At 37.7% G+C, this 24,134-nt stretch overlaps 1 long non-coding RNA gene across 1 annotated transcript; it reads right to left on the bottom strand.

Moving 5' to 3' along the window:
- Window positions 1–915: 915 nt before the first annotated feature.
- Window positions 916–23,419, bottom strand: LOC126483619 (uncharacterized). Its single transcript, XR_007587747.1, has 3 exons — window positions 23,282–23,419; window positions 5,291–5,397; window positions 916–5,206 (listed from the first exon to the last, which is right to left on the bottom strand). It is a non-coding gene; the product is annotated as an uncharacterized LOC126483619 (long non-coding RNA).
- Window positions 23,420–24,134: the final 715 nt, after the last annotated feature.

Raw genomic sequence — 24,134 nt, 5'->3', positions numbered from 1 at the left:
TACATCACTCTAAAATATATGTATATGCTACACAAGACATTTTAACGTTGTTTAACATTATGAAGCTGTGAATACTGTCTACTACTCATAAGGAATGCTGTGACAGGCTTTCCACAAATAATGAAAAGAAAAGTGAAGGGGTGAATCATTCACTCCAATATATTTAAGAATAGTGGTTTGGTGTGTATATGCACCACACTGAAATTGGTAGAACTCTAGGAAGATACTGATTTGGTTGACTTGAATGTAACTTCTGCTTATCCAGTGAAATAGACTAGAAAGTGAAGGCAGACATGTTTATAGTGCTGAAAATGTTTGTGAGGATGTTTCAGTACTTTAATTCATTGTGCTCAATGTTATGTCCCACTTCATATTTTATGTAACCATAGGAAAAGATTAAAAACTGGTAACATTGTGAAAGTCATTTCATCAGCAGCACCCAGATTTTAATCATCAAGCTGCAAGATAATTTTGTTAATTTCTTAGAGTTACACAGCAATACCCTCTTGACAACAGATGTGGTATTACAATTACCAACAGATCATGGTTTCTTATTATAAGCTTCTGTACTTCAAATAGTGAGTAAGTTAGGAGTATGAAACTTTATACGCACAACAGTCAACTATGCATGCTGTGCCTTGTGCTATATTATTGTGATAAAATGATAATTAAGTGCCTTAATTTCAATAGTGTCTGAAGAATGACAACATTGAACAACAATATTGTACTGAATTCAAATATTGTACTGAAAAATCAAATTTTCCATGTTCCTATTAGTGTTTAATGAACTATAAATAAATACTTATGAATCTCCAAGTAGTTTGTATATACTGTTTTATGCATTTATATTATTAAGAAAGATTATGAGAGTGTTGCAAAAGTTCTAAAACACATAGACCAAAAATCTGTATCTTCAAAAAGCTGTATTTTATAATAAATAATTATATCTTATTATTTTGTATCATCACTTCGAAATTGGTGTATTCTCATATAAGTAAAATAAGGAAAGGCAACCACTACAGTGGATCGATGCATGGAGCACAGAAACACATAACAGAAAACAGCATTCACACTAGCTTTTGAGCGCTAACTCCTTTTCTAACAAAAGTGCACACATTCACACACAGAAACCATTACTGTTTTCATATAAAATTTGCTACAATGTATCTCCTTTCTCCCCATATTTGTATAGAAGTTTTTACATTTGAAACAAATTTCTATTCAGTCACAAAACATAACTTTGTTGTGAATATTAGTTAAAAATGTTTCACCATGTTTTGCATAAATGTGCAATGCCAACCATGGATTGTCTTTTCTCTCCTTATGTGTTCATTGCTCGCACATTGTGGGAACATCTTCATTTGCTACAGTCTTTCCATTCAGTAATGAGCTTGTGTGTGCCCATCTGGTGCCTTTTTCAAACAGTATTTCCTTTTGTTCCAAATGTAAGACTAATAAGATAATGCAGTCTTTCAGATAATTGCACATAAATATTTGCAGTACCAAACCAAACAGACAGTAAATAACATAATAGTTATATAATTTTGAAAAGTAGAAAATGATTACCAATTTTTCAACTCAGAGGAAAAATAATGTAGGGATGGGAATACTTTCATTGAAATGTAAGTTAGACATATACATTTCATGGAAAAAGAAATAAATAAATTAAAACTTAATGGATGACGAGAGAGAATTATCACGAGACTAATTATTGAAAGATAGCAGACAGTAACATACTAGTTAGTTTTGGATTCACAGGAATATGAAAAAAGATCACAAAAAAAGCTAAATCCAAAAATAAGGGCAGTTTAGTCATCTACAACTACTGAAAACAGGAGAAGTACAGGTAAAGAAACTGGTATAGGCATGCATATTCAAATACAGAGATATGAAAACAGGCAGAATACGATGCGGCGGTCGGCAACACCTGTATAGGACAACAAGTGTCTGGCACAGTTGTTAGATTGGTTACTGCTGCTACAATGGCAGGTTATCAAAATTTAATGAACTGTAAATAAATACTTATGAATCTCCAAGTAGGTGTGTGAACATGGCGTTATAGTTGGCGCAAAAAGCAAACAGCATCTCTGAGGTAGCAATGAAGTGGGGATTTTCTCATACAATCATTTCATGAGTATACTGTGAATATCAGGAATCTGGTAAAACATCAAATCTCTGACATCACTGCGGCTGGAAAAAGATCCTGCAAGAACAGGACCAATGACGACTGAAGGGAATCGTTCAGTGTGACAGAAGTGCAACCCTTTCGCATATTGCTGCAGATTTCTGTGCTGGGCCATCAACAAGTGCCAGTGTGTGAACCATTTGATGAAACATTATCAATATGGGCTTTTGGAGCTGAAGGCCCACTCGTGTATTCTTGACGACTGCACGATACAAAGCTTTACACCTCGCCTCAGCCTGTCAACACCGACATTGGACTGTTGATGACTGGAAATATGTTGCCTGGTCAGATGAGTCTCCTTTCAAATTGTATCGAGTGGATGGATGTGTATGGATATGGAGACAACCTCATGAGTCCATCAACCTTACGTGTCAGCAGGGATCCGTTCAAGCTGATGGAGGCTCTGTAATGATGTGGGGCATGTGCAATTGGAGTGACATGGAACCCACAATATGTCTAGATACTACTCTGACAGGTGACACATACGTAAGCATCCTGTCTGATCACCTGTATCCATTCTTGTCCATTGTGCATTCCGATGGACTTGAGCAATTCTAGCTGGACAATGCAACACCTCACACATCTAGAATTGCTACAGAGTGGCTCCAGGAACACTCTTCTGATTTTAAACACTTCTGCTGGCCACCTAACACTCCAGACATGAAAGTTATTGAGTATATCTTGGATGTCTTGCAACGTGCTGTTCAGAAGAGACCCCCATCCCCTCATATGCTTATGGATTTATGGACAGCCCTACAGGATTCATGGTGTCAGTTCCCTCCAGCACTATGTCAGACATTAGTTGAGTCCATGCCATATCTCGTTGCAGCTCTTCTGCATGCTCACGGGCGCCCTACACAATATTAGGCAGGTGTACCAGTTTCTTTGCCTCTTCAGTGTAGTGTGATTACAGCGCAGTGGTACTTATGTTTTCGTGTTAGGTTTCCTGAAATATGGCATGTTAGAGGTAAACTAATGGTCAACAGGTATGGGTAAGGAAACTTGATGATTTTGTTGAGACTGAGCAGATGTCAAAGTGCTAATCTAGGAGGTTTGGGGAGGATTTTTTCTTATGTTCATCTCTTATTTATACATTAATCAAGAAAGAAATTACAGTGATATAAAAGGAGACTGCCTGATTACCATACAAAACAACATTGAGTTACCAGGGAAAAGTCTTATACCTTGGTGCATTGATGCTGAGGTTGTCTTCAACCTAGGCAGCCCAAAAGATCTGCTTGCAAATAATTTTATATTGGCAATTTTGTGAAGATCAGTGGTTACTTATAATGATTCATAATGATTGCAAGAGAGTGATATTTAATGTGAAATAACAACAGTTGTCAAATCACTCTTTCTTGGCACATGTTAATGTACGTATTTAGAGATGGTCTCAACCTGCTGATGATCGTCAAACAATATTGCATGAATTCTGTAGAAATACCATGCAAATTTTATGACAGAACAGGCCAGCAGTAGAGGGGCTCCAAGAAGCCATTTGAAAAAATATATCAATTGTGCACAACTAGAAATGTATGAGTGAGGTGAATGATATTTTGGGTAAAAATTATGTCCATGGGTTACTGTTTCTGAACCAAACAGTGTGAGATTCAGTTGCCTCTTAAATTTATACAGGAGGAAGAACAACCTTTTTCATAATAACATCAGATCACAGAATTATAAAAACTTAAATGTGTAATGCTGCTGCCTGTGTGAAGTGAATATTGCTTTGGATGACGCATGTGGGATGAACACAGAAGAAGTGAGACAAAGAGGAGGAGGAGACTGAGGGGAGAGATGACCAGCAAGGGAAAGGGTTCGAAGGACAGTTAGAGGATTGTCACTCTCATGCAAGCAGAAGTAGTTGCATATGGAAATACAGAGTATGAGGGGGAGAGAGAAGGGGGAGCATTTTGGGAGAAGACCATTGAGAAAACAGGGTCCACATATGTAAAAACTATCGGAACAGAGCTAAGAAATGGGTTGGATTTGGCAGATAGGGACTGAAAATTATGTGGCTGCAAAACAGGGGTTAGCAGAGATTGAGGATGGAAAAGTGTATGTATGGGTCATTTTCCAACTTGACAACATAGAAATAAATTTCCGAGTATGATGGTACAAGTTGTGTCATTAAAACTGACTGACAGTTCAAGTTTGATCACCTGACAGGTCTTTCTACTCGGCACAAGATGATTGACATTCATAGTCAGCTTATATATGATTTCTTAGCTTCTCTCAGTTTATTTGATGACAGGACAGTACACCCATAGACTGTTCTGCCATTACCGTATAGTTATATGAAACATATACACAAAAAATAAAAATTATCAATAATGATATTTTCTTATTGAGTAACAGAAATTTCCTAGCTTAATGAGCCGTGATAGGTTAAAAGTGTTTGTCAGACAGGGACTCATTTTCAATAATGTTAACTTTCCATTTTTGCCTCCTACCTAAATAGCCTAGACAAGGGGGCAGTGGTTATATTTGAGTCACTCACTTGATTGTAGATAAATCTAGCTTACATGAAAATGAACATAATGTAGCAATTGTAGTGACTATCAATTTTATGTCTATTGTTTAGTTTTAAACATATTCACATCAAACAATCTACTGTGCCAAAAAAATAATAATAATAAAGAAGCTACTTTTGTGACACAATTTTTAACAGCTCCCAGTCAGAAAATGTTTTAATATTTAAGTGGAACTGTTGTTTATAATGTTGTAAAAATTTTTAGTTTCTGGATATTAATACTTCAAACCACTTTTTTAAAAATAACAATATATGGATCAAAGTACAAAGATTAACAAATTTGATGTCCAGCTGCAGTTGTCTTTACTTTGTTGTTTCCATTTATTTCTTGTTTAAGTTTCTTCTACATTGGAAAGGAGCAGTCCTGTTATCTTTCGTGTCAGGTGGATGACCTACGTACATAAGTTGCAATGTGAAGATGTAAATTACCTCAAAACCCGCCATGAAACTAAAGCCAGTGAACAGACTCAGTAAGCCACCACTGAAACCTGAAACATGGTCAAAATTTTTATTAATTTTTTTAAATTTCCTTTCATTGTTCAATGTTCATGTCAACAAATGAAATTACTTACCCAGCAATATAGTTAGTCTGTCAACAACATTCTTTCTGTATTTAGTGGCCATGAAATTCCCATAGTACACATGAAAAAGTGTGTGATTTTTTATACCATACTTTCTCCTGAAAAACATCGTGTTGTTGTTTTATAAAAACTAGTAACAAAGATTTAGATTTTATAAATGATTTTTTATCAATAATAGCTTCTAAACATTTGCTATTGTATAATGAAATGTATGATAGGGTGAGTAAAAACTGTTTCTGATAGGTTAAAACTAGTTTAGAAAATTAAGAGAGAACTCTGTGAAGATTGAAGCATACTGTCATTTCCCTAAAGTAGAATTATTTGCTTCAGTTTGGAAAGCAATGAAACTTATTGTAATAGTCACACTACATTACTGCTCATAAACCACTGGGGGAAGAGTGGGGTAGTACAGACATTATAAACCACAATTTGTATAAAAGCTGAAGTAGGGAAATGAAATCTTGTAATATAATTTAAGAATACAATTTAAAAAAAGGAAGAGAGCTAGAAAATGTTCCACCATCACTTCCCTCAATAAATTTACAAGTTAATGAAATATAATTAAACACTATGTCATCCAGCTGAAGCATAACAGTTGGACACACACAAATGTACTGGGTTATGAGCCTTCAGAGGTTCAAACTTGTTTCAGTAATGGTGTTGACCAAAAAGATGAAAAGAAGATTCACACAAGATACCCACAAATTTCTCCTCCTTGCTGTTTCTACAAACACCACTTTCTTCTTCAGTAAAGACAAAAAAGTTTTTAATAGTGAGTTAAAATTACTTTTATGATATTTATACATGTAAAACAGTAAATGAATTAGTTAAAGCTTTGTTTCCTGTGAATGGATGTTATTTAATAGTTCTCACATGTTCTTTAACTGATGATGACAAAATAGGCAGAAGTAAAAATTGAATCTTGTATGAATTCCTCCAGGATGCCACATAAGCTCCTATTTTTCTTTCACATGCCATTTTTTAATGTACGTAACAGGATTACTGGCCAGTTGCATCATAGGCAATTCACTGAGAAAATGAGTATGGTATCTTGTAAAAGAGATTTGCAGTCAGAGACAAGAAACAAATTTCGAAACAGTATTTGGTGACTTTTCAAAGAATGTACAGAATGTGACATAATTATGAAGACAATGGATTAATCCATAATCTTTGGTAACTCAAAGTAGTGAAACTGAATTTGTCAACATAAGAGAAAAGCTTTAAACATTTATTCCATATAGATTCACTATATCTGATCAACAAATGATTGCACATAGATAAAACACAGTTTAGCCAAGCACACTGCATTTTTACAGAAGTGTTACATATAATTACTGAGAAGTGATAACATGAGTTATCTTTAAGGTGAAGTGCTGGTGATGGCTAGGCCAGTACAAAAAATGACTGGGAGGCTTTAAAACAATATTATCCTTCAGAGCAGAAAGTTGAAACTTAAAGGGTATTAAAACACTTCAGATACTACACCATAACTGGTGTCAATAATAGGATAGGTTCAGTAGTATTGTGAGAAAAATATGGAGCAATGTTGTATAGAATAAGGACAGGGAGAAAAGCGGCCAGGAAGTAGCTCCCAGAGGTGAGAAAAGGTGGGAGCCACTTGCCACAAAGGACAGTTCATGGGACTGGCAAGTAAGAGGGAGATATATAAGTAAGTCAAAAGACATAGAACAAGGGACATTAATTAGATTATTTGACATTGACATTTAGGTCACTAAAGGAAGGTCAGCTGGACATTGAGCAAGGAAGACATTGACCATGGCTGTTGAAGGAACTGTTGTAGCATTCCATCAAATTGATTTTTGTAAACCATACAAAACCAACAGAGATTTTAATCCAACTCCTATTGAGTATGAGTCCAACCTATGTCTTACCCACTATGAACAACAGAGGAGGAGAAAGTATCATGTGGAGATAAAATAATTAAAAATAATAGTAAATAAAGCAAAGACTGAGAAAATTCAAAATGTCAAGAGCCAATAAGTGATATTAATGATACTGAAGCTGAAAAAAGAAGTGTTCATAAACAAGAGTGGGTTGGTCAGATGCAGTAAAGCAGTTCTCACCTGTGTTACACAAAGATGTTTATATTTTCCAGTGAAAAATCTACATGACACAAGTCATAATACATGTGACTTTCTTGTAATAAGTGGCGAGCTCTGCCAAGACTTACACTCAGTCTTGGTTTAGCAGCACCTCGTCATCCAACTGATCACTAGTTAATTCTTATGTCAACATATGTTGCATAGTGGTCACAGTGCACTGCCATGTGGAAAACTTACTCTCATAAATTTCTTTGTCAATAATGTGACACACACACACACACACACACACACACACACACACACACACTCACACACACAAACACATGCATGCATGCATAAACACACTTATACCCCAACAGGATGCTAGCTAGGGGCATAGGCATGTGCATTTGTGTGTGTGTTTTACTCTAGCTCAAAAGCTAGCAATTTTCTTTCTTTTGTGTTTACCTAGTGACAATTCAGTGCTGCTTTTGAGGGAGTGGTCTCCTTTATCAAAAAGTATTTGCATTCTACAAGAAATTTCCTACAACATTTATACTACTGTGGCTATTTGTAACATATATGCCACATGAGATACAGCAATGGATATAAGGAAAATTCAATATGTTACATATGTTGCTTGCTGTAATCCATTATACACCAGAAAGCCACTCCACTATGAGTTTGCTACTTGAAGATAACATATGAATATATCCAAACTTGCTGAACATGAAAGTCTTTGGTGATGGATAGGATCCCTCTAAGAGGTTTATGTTAAAGAAATGAAATTTTATGGTATGAAAATGAAATCATTGACCACCTCATTTAAAGATTCCTTCCTAACAGTGACAGCAAACACTCCACCCACTAACAAACCACCACATAACAGATCTGTTAGATTTAGTTTGGCAGATACTGTATCCATCACCAACAGACATTAGTTTGCAACATAGAGTCCCTAGAGGGTGTTATAAAATTCATGAGGTCAGTAAAAAGTTATTCTGCTGTTTTGATTGTGTTTCTGGCAAAGTGTTAAAATCTTGTACTAACTTGTTAAATGAAAACTCAGGTCATGTTTAATGAAAGATGTGAATACACCTACCTATAAAACTGGAGATAATCAAACCACCAATAATTTTGCTGCTCATTTTTAAACATTTGTGAGAAAGTGGCCTTTGAGACAATACTAACTTATTTTTCTGCACTGAGAGATGTGTTGATGTGGTAATAAACTGGACTCACATGCTGAAGGATGTAGGATCAAATTGTCCACTTGGCTATTTAGATTTAGGCTTTCTATGGGCTCTGTAAATTGCTTAAGACAAATGCTGAAGTGGTTCAACTGAAACAGACACGATCAGTTGCCCCATCCCTTCCCTGTCCAAGATTCAGCTCCAGCACCAATAACCTCACTGTCAATGTAATACTAAACCCTAAACTTCCCTTCTTCCTTTCATTTTGCTGAGCAGAACTTGTTGAAACTGCCTCTGAGTTTGAATTTTTAAGGACCTTTCAGATACTCGAACTGCACATATGAAGAATTTCTTTCATGAGTTTATGACCTGTTTATATAAAATGCCTAACACCACAACAATTTCTCATATTTTATTGTCTTTTTCTCTTTATCAGACATTTCTTCAGAAGACAACTGCATGTAAAGCACATATAAAATTTGCAATTCTCATATGATCATATTTCTTTCTATCTGAGGACAAAAAAATTAAGAACTTTGGGATTGCAAGACAGTTTCATGAAGTTAGAAGAGGAGTTAAATAAGATAAAATAGGATATGGTAAGATTATCACATGTACAGTGAGAAAATGACCAATTAGAATTAAAATAGAGACATCTGCTTTACTATAGAGGAAAAGAGCAGGGAGGAGACTCACAAGTAGGCTTTATTGAAGCCAAGAAAATAAAAAAAAACCTTGTTGTAGTTACTGAAGTAATTTTGGACAGAATGATATGACTGTTAAAAAAGAAAAAAAAGTTAACAGAAGTTGGAAACATTGGGGTCTATTTATCACTATGCTCACATTCTGAGGAGTTGGAGGCAGAAGAAATCTATGAAGAGTTATAGAAACTACTAAATGAAATAAATCTCACTATAACATTATAATGCAGGATTTCAGTTTGAAAGTAGGAAAAAGCCAAGGAATGTTCCTCAGAGGAAAACTTCAGTTATGATACTGAAATGGCAGAGGTCATATGTTAGTAGAATTAAGAAGAACTACATGTTTGTACTATAACTTCCTTTCAGAAGAAAACAAATAGTAAATTAGATTTGACAAGGACCAAATGAAACCAAAAGCTAAACTAATTACATTTCATCAAACAATAAAGAACATGTAGATGACTCGATGTTCTTAAAACACTTTTGAATTGCAAGTGAAGAGAGAATTATAAGGTGGAGAGTAACTATTAAAGAGCAGGTCAGCATTGAAAGCAAGTGATAATGTTATAGTATTCAAATAAAGAAACTAACATTGGGTAGACAGCGTAATTTCATCAGCTGAGAAGGCTTGATACAATGCGACATGACAGCTCAGTGATGGCCTGTATGAATGGCACCATTTGGAATGCATTGTGGAACATGACATGACGGCCCATGTGAATTCATTTTAATATGTATAATATTAAATTTATTAATTTTCAAAAATTTGAATTACTTTTCATACATTGAATTGATTTAAAAAAGAAATTTTGCATTCTGATGTAATTACACCTGAAGTTATTGACATTAAAATTGTTAATTAAAACACTCAAAAACTAACTTCATAAAAGATTATCAATAAGTAATTCATTGTAATAATTGTCTCTGAGGTACGCTGTATCTCTGTCCTCCTTGGCTAGTCAGAAGTTGGAAGTAAGTGAGTTACAAAGGATGGTTTGGTGTTGTACTGAGAATTGCGTATGTTGTGTTCTTTCTGTGAATATTTGCTTGAATAACCTCATTTGATATTCTGACGTAAAAGTGTTGAAGAATCAATATAAACACCATTGGCTTTTCATTGAAAATAACACACTGGATAAAATGAATCTGACAGCCTTTTGCACCACACAGGAATAATGTGCCTCAAGGCACTGCACTGAGATTAAGAAGAAGATAATGGGCATTGTTAAACAAGACAGCATTCATATTAAAATTAAGTTTCTGATCATCACCTCTTTGCTTCAACTCTATAATCAGTTGAAGAAAACTGAGTTGATCCAATTAACAGTCAAAATAATGAGGTTTGCATAAAACATTATAATATTGTATATTAAGGGTCTTTGACAAACATAACCGACACAGTCTCCAAGGTTAAATTTATGGGGGATATATCTGAACCATTTGAAATCCAAACTGGAGTGCGACAGGGTGACAGACTTTCACAATTACTTTTTAATATCGTTCTTGAAAAAATTATCAGGACATGGGAAAAAGAAGTCAAAGGACACCAAATTGGCTTGAGAAAAGATAATAGATTCAATGTGAAGTGTTTAGCTTTTGCATATGACCTTGCAATCCTCACAAATAATAGAAAAGAAGCCACTAACGCCATAGAGAAGTTACACGAAATTGCACAAAGAACTGGCCTGCAAATTTTGTATGAGAAAACCCAGTACATAGAAAGAGTGCCACAAGACAGATTGCCTATTGTGACAACCCTTGGGAAACTCGTGCAAGTACCACATTTTAAGTACCTGGGGGAAATCATCCAGCCATCAGGGATCAACCTAAATGCCAATGAGGAAAGAATAAAAAAACTACAGAAAGCATATAAACTCACGTGGAACTAATATAACAAAAAGTCCATATCCATTAACGCAAAATTGAGGCACTACAACACTGTCGTACTTCTGGAGGCACTGTATGCATCTGAAACAACACAAATAGGTGGGCAAACTAAAATCAAAGAAATAGAGAAACAAGAAATGAAAATTCTCAGGAAAATTTTTGGCCCGATAGAAGAGCAAGGAATCTGGAAGAAGAGACCAACATCAGAATTATATAAATACACAGACAAGATTACAGATACAATATGGAAAAGAAGAATGCAGTTCTACGGACATATCAACAGGATGAATGAAAACAGAATTTCAAAGCGAATTCTTAAAGTCATCAACTCAGGCAGGGGAAAAACAAAATGGATAAAAGAAGTTGAAGAGGACCTCAGACAAGCAACACAGAAGAGACCAGGATGCAAATGGACAGCGAAAGAAACAACACAGGGAACACATGACAAAAATTTGGGCTCAGAAAAAACATAAACAATCATCATAAAGGAATTCAATTTCAAACACTCTCTTTAAATGGGAATAATCGAAAATAATAATAATAATAATAATAATAATAATTGTATATTAACATTGGAACATCAAGAAGTGAAAATATTATATAGGATCCAAGACAATCTAAATGAACCAGCTGATACATTTTATATGAAAAACATCAATTTCTGTATGTAATAATGACAACATACATTAAAATATGAAATAAAAGAGAAAACATTCTATGGATATTGCAGCATGCACCAATGCGTTGAATGTAGTCACCGTGGTTTGCATTGCTCCCGTGTGTTCTAACTTACTGTAACATTCGTGATCAAGTGTAGGCACCCAGTAGCAGATGACCTTGTAATGACATAATCGTTAGTCGCTGTCAGCTGATGGATATGTGCCAAGTGTCAAAGGAGTCACGCACCATTCACCAGGGGTGCTGTGTTTTTGTTGATTTAGTGCTCCTTGATTAATATGGCTTTCTGTGACTATTGTTCCTGGAGATGGATTCTTTCTAGTGTTTTTGAGTTTGCATAGAAATTTTCATACAAAATTAATTGTGTTTTTCCTAGTATGTTAAATTAAGTTCTTTCCTTTCAGCCGTGCGGGGTAGCCACACGGTCTGAGGCCCCTTGTCACGGTCCGTGCAGCTCCCCCCGTCGGAGTTTCCAGTCCTCCCTCAGGCATGGGTGTGTGTGTGTTGTCCATAGCATAAGTTATTTTAAGCTATATTAAGTAGTGTAGAGCTTAGGGACCAATGACATCAGCAGTTTGGTCCCGTAAGTCCCATAAGTTCAACACGACTATTTTAAATGATGTAGCCGACAGGTGCACATTTTCATTTCTCAGTTTACAACCCCCCAATAATACACAGTTATATGACCAGTGTACTATTGTTTAACTTTCGATAAGTCTCATTAATAGTTTGCAAGCAAACATCAACAGACTGCTACAATAGTTTACTGTTGAACATCTGCGTGCAGTAAAAACCTAACCACACAGTTCTTGCCGCATAATACAGTACGTATTGAACAGACACTGTCATTGTTTTAGCACATGGCCTATTACACTTATTTCACAGTTAAGTGGATACATTGTTGTTGATCTTACCAATATGGGTTCCTTATCTGAAACCCGACCGTGGACTGACTGACTCTCGGGCCCAAAAATCGGGCCCTTATTACATCAAAAAATTGGTTCTTTTTACCAGTTTCTTCTACTAGAAGGGTTAAGCCAAATTTTTTGTTTAAATGATGAAATTAACAGATATTGTTATGCAAACAATACTTTTGACAAAACTGGTAATTACTTTTGAACTTCCTAAGGGCTGCTTTGCTAACATGTTTTCAAATAGAGCCAAATAAGTAATTAAAGAGTGCTATTAGTTGTTCCCCCAAATGTTTATAATTATTATAGAATTTATATTTGTTTATGAGTCAATAATATAATTTGAGTTATGAAACAATTACTGACTTCACCTTATAACAAAAGATGCTAACTAGGAATAGTTACAATAAATTAGAAAATCAATTACATACATAAAACTAAGAACAAAATTAGAGCTGGTGTTATATTCTTTAAAACTTAGGCCCAACCTTTCTCTTTTGTGGAAATGCAGATTATACTCACATATGTTAATGGTAATTAGTAGAAAATGAAAAAATGAATTTAAGGAGGCAGATGGCAACACAAGAGAGGAAGTAAAAAGATCCCAGCTTGCTTTGTCACAGTGTGACCACCTGGAACATTGAAAGAGGTATGTCATGACACAATGCACTACAAAATTACTGATGGTCCACCCATATTCTGTCAATCTCTATGTTTGGCTCCAGACAGTCTGGCTACAGCAAAAGTAGAACCTGATAGTGTACTGCTTGAAGGTGTTATGCAACTGTCAAGAAGTCCTTCGTCATCCCCACTTTGTTTGATACCTAAGAAGTGGGGGGGTATAGGTTCTGTGTTACAAGGACTCCCATATTGTTTTACATACCTTGACAACATTCGGGTTTTCTCAGCGACACCAGAACATCATCAGTAGCGTGTAACTGAGGTGTTTCAACAAGTACAGAAGTATAGCATTGTCTTGAACACTGCTAACTGCGTTTTTGGTCAGACAGAGATAACTTTCTGGGCCACAGAATCTCATCATCAGGTTCACTACTGTTACTTGAAAAACTTGAAGCTATCTTACAACCCCCCAAACAGGCACTTTTATAGAATTGTGTCAGTTCCTCAGCTTTTTAATTTTTACCATCAAAATCTGCTGCACACAGACAAATTGCAAGAAATATTAACTGCTGCACTCACTGACCCAAAGAGCAAAGGGAACTTAATCATTCTGTGGTTGGATAGCATGACCTCTGCTTTCAAGGTGGCCAAACAGAGCATAGCAGATGCTGCATTACTCACACACCCTGACCTACATGCTCCTTTGGCATTAGTGGTTGACATAAGTCAGACAGTGACTGGCGTGATGCTACAGCATCAGTGCGATGATGCATGGCAGCCAGTAGCTTTCATCTCACAGTAACTTTCACTGCCACAATGAAAATCGAGCACCTATGATAGAGAGCTTCTGAAATCTATGAGACCATTAAATACTGCATACCTCAATTTGAAGCCAGAGAGATCGCCATTTATCCTGTCCATAACTCACTGGCTTATGCCTTTTGTCAAAACAACAACAATTGTTCACCTCAGCAGCACAGTCAGCTGGTCTACATATCCCAGGTTAGCATGGATGTGAGGCACATTTCTGGGATCAAAAACATCGTAACTCACTACCTTTCATGTGTTCACGGCATCCCACAGTCACAGTTGATCAATTTCACTCAAATTGCAGAATGGACGGACCAAGAACTACACAGTATGCTCTAGGATTCATCGTCAGCATTAGGCCTCTACTTAGTCAACACTCCTGAAAATGACATCAAGCTATCTTGTGACATGTCCAATCGTAAACCCTGTCCTTTTCTGCCTTACACATTTTGAAGACATGTGTTGACAACTTACATATTCAGTGCCACTCTGGAGCTTGACCAACAACTTGCATAGTCTCCAACCATAATGTGTGGCCAGAAATGGACACGGACATGCATAAGGTGTCAGTGCATAAAAGTTTGCCACCATGTAAATTCACCAATCATTGACTTTCTGGACAAGACTCCTTGCTTTTCACACATCCATACTGATGTGGAAGGCCCTTTGCCTCCATTGAAAGGCGAATGCTACATATTGACGATGATCGACTATTTCACCAGATGGCCAGAAACAGTGCCAGTTGATAACATTTCAGCAGGCACTTCAGCTTCTGCCCTCATATCCACATGGACAGTGCATTTTGGTTGCCTTCTGCACATCATGGTAACTGTGATTCAGTTTGAATACGACCTGTTCACACAGCTTAACAAATTCTTTGGCATCATATGCTATAAAACCACAAGCTACCACATGACCAGTAACAGGATGATAGAATGCTAGCACCATTATCTCAAGGCCACACTCACATGTCATAATTCAAACTGGACAACAGTGTTACCACTGGTTTTGCATGCTGTGCTAAGCACGTGCAAACCAGACCTGGACTCTCCATCAGCTGAGTTAGTTCATGGAGAAACACTGCAACTATCATGTGAATTTGTTGATCCACATGCAGCCCACATAGATGACATTAACCATACAGATTTTTTTCTCACCTCAGTCAACAAATCATTAAAATCTGACCACATCAAGGCATGGAACTTTGCACACCTATGTGTACCCTGAGCTATAGTAATGCATACACATTGTGTTACACACAGATTGAGTGAAGTCAGCACTGGTACCTCCACACATAGGCAATAACTGTGTAATTGGCAGAGGAAAATGTGACATCAGTAACCCCTGTACCACCTCACTGGCCCAAGTGAAACTTACATATGTATTCCAAGAAGAACCTACTGCTTCAACATCCATGCCAGCACCAGTGTCAACACCAGCATCAGTGTCAACACCAGCTACACACCAGTCAGCACAAGCAGCTGTACAACAAGATCGGAACATCGGATTCATTTTCCAGCATGATACTTGGATGATGCTCTGCTTTCCTGGAGTAGCAAAAAAATCACTAGTTCTGTCAGTTGATGTACACACGCCAAGGATCAAAATGTTTACACGTTGTCCACCAGAGGCACTGTGTTTTCATTGCTTTAGCTCTCCTTGATTAGTATGACTTCCCATGACTGTTGTTCTTAGAGAAAGATGCTTTCTAGTTTTTTGAGACAGTTCACATATTGCTGTTAACTTCTCACTACTCTCCATACAATTAGTGTTTTCTTCCTCTCTCTTTAAATAAAGTTCTTTCCTTGCTGTGACATCACAATTTATGTTTTATATTATGGCTAAATTTCAAGAACATTCACGAATATTTGTTGGACAGATAATCTTCTAGAAGTTCCAACAAGTATCATTGTTTCTTTGACCCATTGGTACACTTTGGTTTTCTGAGAGTGCCAGTTGCTGAACTATCTTCTTTTACTAACAGCTGTTTGGCCAGCTTTGGGATGGATGAGGCACTGCCAAATCTCTGTTGTAATCATATGAAGGTAGGCTAACTACACCAACATGTAGGTGTATATACTTAGGATGGGTGACAGGAAACTTCGTTTAAGTGCCATAGATGGTGAGATGTACACACTGGTATAATCATTTCTGATGAAACAGGGCACAATGACTGTGACAGAATGAACAAGGAGGGCTGTGAAATGTACAAACTCATGCATCAGAAGAAGTTGATCTTGGCTGTATTGTCTGCAGCACATGGTCTAGTGGCTAGCATTGCTGCCTCTGGATCATGGGGTCCCAGGTTCAATTCCCGGCCAGGTTGGGGATTTTCTCTGCCCGGGGACTGGGTGTTTGTGTTGCCCTTATCATTTCATCATCATTCATGCAAGTGGCAAGATTGGACTGTGTAAACATTGGGATTTTGTAAGGGCACTGTTAATTGCTCAGTTGAGAGCCCCACAAACCAAACAAACAAAACATCAACAACATTGCTTGTGTCACTGAGAAATCTTCAGCTGTGGATGTCACAAACAGTAGAGTATGGAAAGCGTACATGCAGCAGCTTGTTGTGTCTAGACAAGACAGCCTAGACACAATGAGAGGAAGCCGAAAGGCACGCGCTTAAACTCACGCAGGCTGGCGTGAGGTATGAAACAGGATACGTAATGAATGCTATAAAGAAAAGTATGTGGCTTCTGGAATACTTAACTTTAATCTATAATTGTAGAACATCGCTCTTGATGATACAGAAATATAATAGCAATATAACAAAGAATAACGGCGCCTTACTAGGTCGTAGCAAATGACTTAGCTGAAGGCTATGCTAACTATCGTCTCCGCTAATGAGAGCATAATTGTCAGTAATCTATCTCAGGCAAAGTCGGCTGTGCAACTGGGGCGAGTGCTAGTAAGTCTCTCTAGACCTGCCGTGTGGTGGCGCTCGGTCTGCTATCACTGACAGTGGCGACACGCGGGTCCGACGTATACTAATGGACCGCGGCCGATTTAAAGGCTACCACCTAGCAAGTGTGGTGTCTGGCGGTGACACCACACAGCTAATCCTTAAAATTCAAAAAAAGTGCAAGAGGTAACTCCTGCTGACTTTGGAGCTCATCACGTTACATCAGTGGAGACTAAAATGCTGTATTTCCAGTCCTCATTTTCCTGCATTTCACTTTTTTCAGATGAAGCCTGTGTCACCAGATATGGAAAGTTCAAGAGCCACAATAGTCATATATGTGCCATTTAGGATCACCATGCTACATCTGTGAATGACCATGAATGCAGATTTTCAGTGAACTTGTGAGTAGGTGTAATCGCTGATTGATTGATAGTTCATATCTGCTTCCTCCCTATTTAAGAATACCTGTGTATATTGTCTTTCTGAGAGACAAATTCCCAATACTGGCGGAATATTTTCAAGAATGTAGGTTGCTCCAACATGAGGGAGCTCCTGTTCACTCTGTGAAAGATACCTATCAAGACTAAAAAGGATCTCCTGGCAAGAATTCTTGTTGCCTATGACAGTGTTCTAACAAGCAAAGATTAAAGGACATAACAGAACTTTGTGCAAGAATGTCATGCACACTTAGAAGCTGGGAAGAACCATTTTGAACAACTGTTGTGAATGTAGAACCTTGTGCACAACTTGCACGTAAATGAAATTATTTCAGGAAATGTGTCTACTTAAGACATCCGCAGCAGACCAATGGTAAATCTGAAATTTACACATTTTTACTTAGAACTTTTGATGCAGTCATTTTCAGACATGCTTCTTTGTATGAAATTGATACATTTCCAATGCTGCATGACCACTGAAAGTTTGTATAATCATCATGGAAACACCCCATATAATGAAAAGTGATCAAAATTGTATGCTATTAATATAAGAATATAACTATTGTTTTATCTGATTATTTAAACACATACTTCTTTATGTACACTATTAATTATGGGATAAAGAGGAATATTCATTACGAGTCATCAGCTTTGACCAATGACAAAGGCCACTTGCAAAAATTGCTGTAAGCAAATTGATGACTATAATGTGATATCAGAGTCAATTTTTTCAAATGGGCTAAGTTACAGATCAGCGTTTCACCACAACCAGGGTATTTAGTTTCATATTCGTTGACTTTGCCAACTCACAACCAAACTGTCACTTTCCCACCTAACAACAATGTAGGAAAAGACAAATTGCTACTTACTATAAAGAAGACACGTCAAGATGCAGACAGGCACAATCAAAAGACACTCATATACAGCTTTTGGCCACAGCCTTCATCAGTAACAGACACACACACCCCTCGGCCTGATGTCAGGATCCTGGATGGTAGTTTTGATGATCACTTCTACTACCTTTTTTGTAGACAGGTGTGACCTGTGCCCTTTTTTAAGAACTGGACATGGCTTTTTGTTTCAGGGGTCTGTGATAGATTATAGTTAGAAGAGGGGCTAACTCAGCTGAAAATTCAGTATAGAATCTGACAGGAGTTCCATAGGCCTGGAGCTTTATTCAGTTTCAACGGTTTCAGCTGTTTCTCAACACCATTGACACTAATACTTATTTCAATCATATTTTCAGTTTTACGAGGATTAAATAGCGGCTATTATCTTAGGTCTTCCCTTGTAAAGGAACACTTGAAAATGGAGTTAAGCATTTCAGCTTTTGCTTTGCTACCCCCAGTTTCAGTTCCTGTCTCATTTGCTAGGGACTGAACACCAACTTTCATGCCACTAACAGACTTCACATACAACCAGAATTTCTGTGTGTTCTGTGACAGATCACTTGACAATATTCTGTTACAGTAGTCATTGAAGGCACCATGCATTCCTCTCTTGATAGCTAAATGTGTTTCAATCAGCATCTCTCTCTCTCTCTGTAGCCTTGCACTTTGTTTTACACCTATTGTGCAGTAATCTCCATTTCTTTAGAGTGACAATATACAGTGGAGGTTCCCTCCCATTATGAACTGGTCTGCTGGGTACATACAGGGTGTGGCAGTGTTCATAGCATAATTTGACTTACGTAGTACAATGACATACTGCAGGAATGCGCGCCAGCTTGAGCTGCATTTGTGTACTAATGAGCTGCCATTTCAAGTGTGACAGTGATATAGAGCAGTGGAGTGTACAGCATCGTGCCTTTGCTATTGAAAGTTATTTCAAGAACAATGACTATGTTATTGCTACCCGGTGTCTATTTCGGCAACATTTCAACTTGGGACGTCGTGGGAAAGTTCCAGATGGATGGACCATTGTGAGGTGGGTACGTGCATTTCGAACAACAGGTTCTGTTTGCAATGGCAAACTGGGAAGAAGGGAAAGACCTGTGCAGAGACCAGAAGCCGTGGAAAATATTAGTGCTGCACTATTGCGTAGCCCTAAAAGATCTGCTCATCGTCATGTGCAAACTGTGCATATGTCTGATCGATCATTCAGGAGACTATTGCATGAAGGTCTCCATTTTCACCCATGTGAGCTGCAGATTGTTAAGGAAATTAGACCTCATGATTGGGTTTCATGCAAAACATTCTGCTGAACCATGTGTGATCTCCTTCGCCAAAATCCACAAAATATTAGTGCTGCACTATTGCGTAGCCCTAAAAGATCTGCTCATCGTCATGTGCAAACTGTGCATATGTCTGATCGATCATTCAGGAGACTATTGCATGAAGGTCTCCATTTTCACCCATGTGAGCTGCAGATTGTTAAGGAAATTAGACCTCATGATTGGGTTTCATGCAAAACATTCTGCTGAACCATGTGTGATCTCCTTCGCCAAAATCCACAAATGTTGCACACCATCCTGATGTCAGATGAAGCTCATTTCGAGTTATGTGGTTCAGTGCATAAACAGAATATGGATTAATGGAGTGATGTAAACCTGCATGAACTGCACATCAAGCCCTTGCACAATTCTCCATGTCACAGTGTGGTCTGGAGTTGCTTTCTTTGGGATTATTGGCCCTTCCTTCTTTGACAATGACAGCGCTGTGGCTGTAACTGTCACCAGTGAACGCTACCTAAAGATGCTGCAAGACTTCATTCTTCCCCAATTAGGTATGGTCGATGTGGATGTGGAGCAATTATGGTTTCAACAAGGCAGAGTGACCTCGCATACAGCCAGAATTTGCTTGGACTTCTTGCGACAGACATTTCCCAATAGAGTAATTTCCTGTTTTGGTGAGATTTCGTGGCTGCCTCGCTCACCTGACCTTCCATGTGCAGACTTTTTCCTTTGAGGCTACCTGAAGCAAGAAGTGTTCTGAACACATTGTGCCACCATTCCAGAGTTGAAGGATTGCATCAGAACTGCCATTGGCAATGTCCCATGTTACACCGAGTTATGAAAAGCTTCCAACGCCGCCTAGATGAATGTGTTGTGCAGAGGGGGCATCATTTGACAAAAGTCATATTCAAAATGTAATCTACGCAATGGACAATGACTTACACATTAGTAAATTGCATACCTTTAACTATTAATTGACATAAGAGGTAATAAATAAATTATAGTTACTGCCTGATGGTGTGTTTTTAATATCCTACTATGAATGTTGCCACACCTTGCATCCATCCAGTGCATTGCCAACTGTTCTTTTAAACTTGAGCCAAAGTTCCTTTACATGCTCTTGCCCTGTGCTGAAAACTTCATGTCTGTCATTGAGATATGATACTTCTGATTTTTTTATCTAGTTTACTGGACGTATATATCTTTCTGCTTGTTTTCGTTGTCCTTTCTACTTTGGTAATTATTGTTGCCACGACCATCTCATGGTCACTGATACGAGTTTTGATTAGACATTCTCAAAGAGGTCATGTCTAATTGTTGCCATTAAATCCAAGATATTTCCATCATTAATGGGGATCCTAACTACCTGTTCTAGTTAGTTTTCAAAGAAGGCATTTAGTAAAGTTTCACAGGATGTCTTTATCATTCCCACCATTAACAAAACTAATTTTCCCAGTTAAAGTCTTCACTGATGATTATAGTATGATTGGGGAAATTCTGTACAAGTGAACTGAGGTTTCTCTAAAGTTTTTGGTTACATCAGATGAGTCTGGTGGGCAATAGAAGGATTCAATTATCATTTTATGCCCACCCCTGATACTGAGTCTTGCCCAAACAATCTCACATGCAGCTGGATTTAAGATTTTTATCTGCTGCAAGAAATACACCACCTCCATTTCCAATTTGCCCATCCTATCCATATACATTGAAATTTTTCCCAAAAATCTCTCTGCTACCAATTTCAGGTTTCAATCAGATTTCTGTACCTAGTATTATATGAGCTTCACCGCATTTCATGAGCACTTCAAACTCTGGCACTTTGTTGTGAATTCTTCGGCAGTTTACCATTAAAATTTTAATACTATTATCATTGGGAGGCATTTCTTTCAATCTTACACTGATACTTCTGGGTTTCCTACAGCTATCATTATCTGGATTGGATGGAGAGCCACTTAATCTAAAAAGCCCTTGTGTGCATTGCACACACAGCCTCTGATGTGTAGTGCACACCTGACCTATTTATGGGGAACCTATAATTCTCGACCCTATGGCACAAGTCCAGGAAGTCGCAGCCTTGTTTGTCCCAGAACCTTCAAAGTCTCTGGTTCAGTCCTTCCACTCTACTCAGAACCAAGGGGGGACAATCAGTTCTGGGGACAGTGCTGCAAATTGTGAGCTTTGCTGAAATGCCATGCACAAGGCTGGTCTGCTCAACCTTCTCTGCCATTCGCTGGAAATACCCAAGAATGACATCAGAGCCCAGACAAAAGGCATCATTTGCTCGTGTGCCGCAATCTGTAGTTAGTTGTGTCCTATTCTCTCAATGGCTGCTGGAATAGCCTCTTCAACATGTTGAATGAGGCTCCCAGGCATACACACTTAGTGCATCTGGTGCCGTTTCCTGTCCCTTGCTGCTATTTTCCTAAGGGGTACCATCATTTGTCATATGTTTGACCTTCCAGTGATTAATAGACCACTATCCTTTTGTGTTTGCCTCTTCCTGACTCTGAACAAAACAGGTTTGCCCAAAGCACGTGAAGTGAGTCCCACTGGCTCAGTTTCAGTGAAATGCAGCACCTCAAACTTATTGATCAGGGGGATCGGTACAACGCCCTAAGTCCTCCTTGGTCTCCATCCACCCTCTACAGGCTCAGTTTTAGTGAAATGCAGCACCTCAAACTTATTGGTTAGGGGGATCAGTACAACACCCTGAGTCCTCCTTGGTCCCCATCCGCCCTCTACAGGACACACCACTTGCAATCAAGTGGATGGGTAATGACAGATCTGCAGAGGGACAGAATCTACAGGACAGGCTATTACTTGAGGTACCTACATACATATTCTTCAGACTACTGTGAAATGCATGGAAGGTGGTGTTTGGCAAGGAAATTCAGTATCCAATGTATGAACAAAACTATCCCACATGCCTTACCAAAGAGTGAACATACATGGTAATTCCATTTCATATCCCTATAAATTGTTACACTCAGGTATTTGTATGAGTTTATTGATTCTAATTAAGAATCAATGTGTTGTAATCATGGAATACTACACTTTCTTCATTTTGTGAAGTCATAATTTCATGTTTCTGTACATTTAAAGTAAGTAGAGAATCTCTGCACCACTTTGAAATCTTATCTTTTCCTCTGCACACTCAAGCACAAATTAATATGCATCACTACTATACTTTTCCTTCCAAATATACATTTTCCTTCCAAAAATAATAAATGAGCAAGATAACTAGGTTTAACATTACCATTAAATAGTTCAACCATCAATGAAGCTACTTAAGAGTAGTAAAAATTTGCCTTACAAGCAGAAAAGGTTTTTGATTTATGTGAGCTGTACGTAAGGTGAGCAAGTGAACACTATGAAAGTTTCATCATGTTCGACATTCTAATAATTTAATCAATAAACATGAGATTTACTATAGGTAGAAACTGTAAGAGGAAATGTTTCAACACTGAATATGTGATTGGTTAGTTACTGAACAGTGCTTAGCAAAGTCATTAGTATAACACTTCAGAAATCAGTTTGTGAAATGCCTGAACGACCATTAGAGTGTTTGCATACAAAGTGCATTTATCACAAAACTGTACATAAATAATCCACACTTTCACTTACACTAGTGGACTGTTGCTTTTTGTAATTTCCCCCTGCAGTTTTACTCCGTAATCCTGTACAGGATACTCTATACTGATGCAATCTGGCATACAGTTATGTGTATGGAGCCCTGTCTGTTCATTTTTCTCTAGCTGCAAGTCCATCATGTAGAAAGATTCTGTAAACACAATAGTAAATGCTGTAGCATATTAAAAGAACACTGTATTCTCAATTTTTATAGTAATGGAAAGTTCTGGATGAATATAAACATTGATTAAGAGGATGGGCCATTAATGGCGGGTAGGCATCTTATAAGCACTGCAACTACTACAAATACAGCATTTATACAGCAAAGGTGAGTAATAAATAGGGGTAGGAATATTTTGTGACAACAAATAACGTGAAATCAGCAGTTCTTATGAAATGTCACGAAATGTGATATTTTTCCATATAAGAATATCACAGATCTGATGGAAGTTTACCAATATTCGTAACTGGTAGTTTTTGAATGTTGAAATTGGATTTTGAACATTGAAAGTCCAGAATGAAGTAAAAAATGTGGAAAGAACAAACTGCTATTCACCACTTAGAGGATGTGTTGAGTCACAGAAAGGCACAATGAAAAAGAGAAAAAAGAAAGATGTGCATGCTTGCACTGGCAGCTCCAGCATCTTCCTCTACCCCTACCCTGCTTTCCTGCCCCTCCCTTCCCCAAAACTCATCCACAATACCACTACACACCTCAGATAGATTGCTGTTCATCTCAGATACAGTTGTAGTTGGGTCTTCACAGTATTCTTTCCCCCTGCGGGTCTGGGGGCTATAATAGGCCCGAGGTATTCCTGCCTGTCATAAGAGGCAACTAAAAGGAGTC

This window comes from Schistocerca serialis, chromosome 6 (genome assembly GCF_023864345.2).
Source record: "Schistocerca serialis cubense isolate TAMUIC-IGC-003099 chromosome 6, iqSchSeri2.2, whole genome shotgun sequence".
NCBI classification, from domain to species: Eukaryota; Metazoa; Arthropoda; class Insecta; order Orthoptera; family Acrididae; genus Schistocerca; species Schistocerca serialis.
This window is presented reverse-complemented; position numbering and strand designations above follow the sequence as displayed.